The following is a 4,922-nucleotide window of genomic DNA, read 5'->3' as shown; positions in this document are numbered from 1 at the left end:
AGCATTCACTCTCTCTTAAAGGTACAATATACACTTTCAACTTCATCACATTATACCCTGATGAATATCGATAAGTGGGACCAATCCAATTTCTCTTGTTCTGTGGTTTGTCAATATTTCATCTACTCTGTCTCGTATGTGTCAGGATTTTTGTTGCTCCATTGACAGTATGTCATTATTCAACTCCGTCTGTGGGAATATATCAGTAGTTCACTTGCTCACACTCATGTATGTGGACAGGATTTCAGTTGTTTCATGGGGACTGTGACGCTATAACAATCTCAATGTTTGTAGATGGCACCGAACCTGGAAGAACTCTGAAGTCTATGGAGGACAGTGTGGAACTCTGACAGGACAGTGATACGTTGGTGTAGTGTTCAGGTTTATGGCAGATGGGGATCACGGCAGAGCAGTTTGAGGTGATACACTTTGGTAGGAAAGACAATGAAAGACAATTTAAAACAGGCTGTGCCATTATAAAGGGGATGAAGGAGCAGAGAGCGCTGGGTGTATATGAGCACAGATTGTTGAAGATGTCAGGACAAGTGGGGAGAGCAGTAACTGTCACAGATTAGTTTCAGTATCTGAGCTGTTTACAGGGGGAGGTGTAGGAGGGAGTCTCAGTGCTCCCTTCCTGGGAGGTGGTGGTGACGATGTGTTGTGAGCTCACCCTCCTGCTCACCGAGACCATGGGGATTCCATTTGTACCAGCTCGACACAAAAGGGAGATGGCATCAGGGCCACAACTTCTAAGTTGTGCCGGGGGGAAACAGAGCTGCCAGTGGGTTTAAAGTGAGAATTACCCTTCACTGAACATTGATCCTGACTCGGTCGGTGGAACGCAGATGTATCAGAATCTCCACACGAGACGTCCCGGTCCCCTCCAGCTCGAACCAGGATCCTCCCCACATGGGGGGCGGGGGGGTAAGGGGGCGAGGGAACGGATATTGGGCACTCCACCACCCGGCTTGGCCATTTCTGTTCTATTCCAGGCTGTTTCTCCTGGAATGGGAGAAGGGGAGGGAGGGAGTGAGGGTGGGAGTGGGTGGTCCTGCTGTTAGTGTTAGTATAGCTGGGGAGGGGGGTCATGGTGAGGTTTCCGGAGGGAGTCAGTCCACAGTGTTATATCCATGCAGTGTTATTAGTATGGGGGTGAAGTGGAGGGAGGGGGGAGAGAGGGCGAGAGAGAGAGACAGAGACAGAGAGAGAAGTTGCTGCGTGAAGTAGTGAGAGTGGTGGACCATGAGCCTTGTTTGGGGGTCGGTGCTATAACAGATATACAGTGAGTGTGAGGGAGCAGAGAGAATAGAGTGACCCTTATTCTGACTGAGTGGGGAAGGTTATTGATGCTTGTCCTGTATTGCTGGACATTTCATCAGACCACAGATACTGCACGAGCTGGCTTGTGAGCCCAGACCAAGCTCGGGGGTTCTGGTGGTGTCGCCCCCTCTGGGAAGTGAATGGTCCCCTCTGTACTAGTCCATCCACCAGGACCTCTGTTCCCCTGTCGACAAACCATGGTGTAATTGCCCCTTATCTGCCATGCTTGGCGTAAACTGGGCAGGGTAGCTCCGAACGGAGAAAGCTCAACGGTGTGCCCCTTGGCCTTTTAAAGATGGCCCCAGTGCCAGGGATCACGGAATATCCAGGGGCACCCGGTCAATAGTGAGTACCTCCAGTCATGATGGGTGGAAGAATCAGGCTGGTATTGAATGAGAGGGACACCATGGGGTGGGCTGGGTAGTTAATGAGGTGAGTTCGATAGCACCAGGAAACTAGCTCAGCCTCGTGTGGACGATCCCTCTGTCACACTGAAGGAAAATCAAACAAAAATAAATTATTGTGAGAATCTGCCCAAATGAGGCGTCGATTCTGTTGAAACTAATTGCAGTTACAAAGATGCACAACAAATGATCATCTGACTTCACACCAATATCCCTTTTTCCCATCTTTCCTGGGAAGACTGGCTCATGTTACAGGATGTTATCGAAGTGTCTACATTTCAGCATTCTGAAACCTGAGAACACATCCTTCCATGACACTGTCTCTCAGTCTGCCCCTCTCTGTCTGTACCCCAAACCCCTCCCATGTGGTGATATTTAAACTGATTCCCCCGCCTGGTCTCTCTGGCAGTGAGGTTCACACCCACAGCACCCCCTTGTCAGGGCAACAATGGAGACATGGAGCTGTAAATGGGTGTGAGCTGCACATCCAGTCGCTTCCAGCATGGGGTGTTAGTTTCCCCACGCTGGGCAAGGATCTAACACAGTGTTACTGAGGAATGCACTGGGGTGGGGTACACAGTCCTACATGCTGGGAGGGTAACTGCTCCAGGGTTACAGATCAATGTACAGGGGTGGGGTACACAGTCCTACATGCTGGGAGGGTAACTGCTCCTGGGTTACAGACCAATGCACTGGGGTGGTGTACACAGTCCTACATGTGAGGAGTGTAACTGCTCCTGGTTTACAGATTAATTCACGGGTGATCATTGCACTGGTCGCTGTGCTGGTAAGACTATCTGGTTGTGGTTTATAGATAATGCAATGATGTGGTTTGTGTTGCTCCCCATGCTGGATGGATATTTGTTTCAATTTACACATACGTGCCCTGCTGTGGTCTGCACAGCTCCCAGTGCTGGACAAATATATATGGTCCGGGTTTATAGATCAATGCACTGCTGTGGTCTGCGCAGTGTTCCACTCTGGCCAGATTGCTGGGTTGTATTGACCAGTGTAATGGATGAATCTGGACAGATTGCTGGGTTGTACTGAGCAGGACACTGTCCTGGTCTACACAGTGTTCCACAGTGAACAGATATCTCCTCTGGGTGTATGGTGTCTGGGCTGGTTCTGGGAGGTGGATTGAGAATGTGGTAAATCTCATCCTTTCAGCTGATCTGGCAATGCCTTTAGATCCCATTCCTTTGATTGGACCCTCCATCTCTCACCCCATTAATGTTACAGTGTGTCCAGGCACAGGTCATCATGTTGGTGGGGTGGGTAGGGGGGAAAGGTCATGGACAGGTCAAGGGGTTACCCAGAACGTTCTGTCCCCGACATTCTATAACTGACATTCCCCGGAACGTTCTGTCCCTGACATTCTATGACTGACATTCCCCGGAACGTTCTGTCCCCGACATTCTATAACTGACATTCCCCGGAACGTTCTGTCCCCGACATTCTATAACAGACATTCCCCAGAACGTTCTGTCCCTGCATTCTATAACTGACATTCCCGGAACGTTCTGTCCCCAACATTCTATAACTGACATTCCCCGGAACGTTCTGTCCCTGACATTCTATGACTGACATTCCCCGGAACGTTCTGTCCCCGACATTCTATAACTGACATTCCCCGGAACGTTCTGTCCCCGACATTCTATAACAGACATTCCCCAGAACGTTCTGTCCCTGCATTCTATAACTGACATTCCTGGAACGTTCTGTCCCCAACATTCTATAACTGACATTCCCCGGAACGTTCTGTCCCTGACATTCTATAACAGTCATTCCCCGGAAAGTTCTGTCCCCGACATTCGAAAACTGACATTCCCCGGAACGTTCTGTCCCCAACATTCTATAACAGACATTCCCCGGAAAGTTCTGTCCCCGACATTCTACAACTGACATTCCCCGGAATGTTCTGTCCCCGACATTCTATAACTGACATTCCCCGGAACGTTCTGTCCCTGACATTCTATAACTGACATTCCCCGGAACATTCTGAACACGACATTCTATAACTGACAATTCAATTCACTGACGTCCGGCCGTTCACAAACAAATAATAAGATCGCGAGGGAAGAGATCCCGTTCCAGGGAGAAGGAGACTCTGTTCCGAAGGCCCCTCAGACAGTTAAAGGGGGGAATACGTTTTCCCTGCGTTTCCATTTCTTCCCGACACAGGATCGACCACAATTTAGACCAAAATACCGGAATTCCCAAACTCTGTCTTCAGGAAACTGGGAGAGAATCCTTCAGGACAGCAACATTTCCACCCTCCGTATTAGGAACTGGGAAGGAGTGACCTGTGTCTGCTGACGAGTGATCGAGTGTGTGGGAATGTTCTAGAAACCATCTGTCCTTATGGATGTGTCTCTGCGTGTTTGGGGAGGGAGGGTTTCTTGGGATTATGTCACGTTTTTGTCAGTAATTCCGACCTTCTCATTTGTTATTCCAGCTCCAAATATTTTAATGAATCCCTGAATACAGGGACACATTTGAAAATCTCACTGGGTCCCTGATCAAACGGGTCCCTTTGCCTCCAGGCTGATGGATAATGGGTTTGTTTTCCTTCCTCACAGTTAACATAGTGACCATCTACGTCCTGCTTTATAAAGATTGTGGATTGTCTCCATGTGTCAGACGTTACCTGGGGGCCATGGCAGCAGCGGATCTCCTGGTCATTATCCTCGACCTGATCCTGAGACACATTCCCATTGTTTATCTGGAACAGTTTTATTTTCTGTACTCCGTCCCGGTGTGTAATATCCACGCCGTCCTGCTTTATGCAGCCACTGACTGCTCTGTCTGGTTCACCGTCACTTTCACCTTTGATCGGTTTGTGGCCATTTGTTGCCAGAAGCTGAAAAGTAAATATTGCAGTGAGAAAACGGCGGCTGTGGTTCTGGGAGCAGTGACTGTGCTGAACTGTTTAAAGAACATTTTCTGGTATTTTATGTTCACGGCTCGGTATTGGCTGATGAACGCCCCCTGGTTTTGTGATGTAACAGTCGGTGTTCTATCCTCCAGTGTCTGGGTCACAATCGAGTTCCTCCACCACATTCTAACCCCGTGTGTCCCATTTCTCCTGATTCTGCTGCTCAATGTTCTCACCATCAGACACATTTTAGTGACCAGCAGAGCCCGCAGGAGACTCCGCGCTCACACCAATGGGGACGCTCAGTCTGACACTGAAAT

The sequence above is a fragment of the Chiloscyllium punctatum genome, chromosome 52, assembly GCF_047496795.1.
Source record: "Chiloscyllium punctatum isolate Juve2018m chromosome 52, sChiPun1.3, whole genome shotgun sequence".
NCBI classification, from domain to species: Eukaryota; Metazoa; Chordata; class Chondrichthyes; order Orectolobiformes; family Hemiscylliidae; genus Chiloscyllium; species Chiloscyllium punctatum.
Note: the sequence above shows the minus strand (reverse complement) of the source record.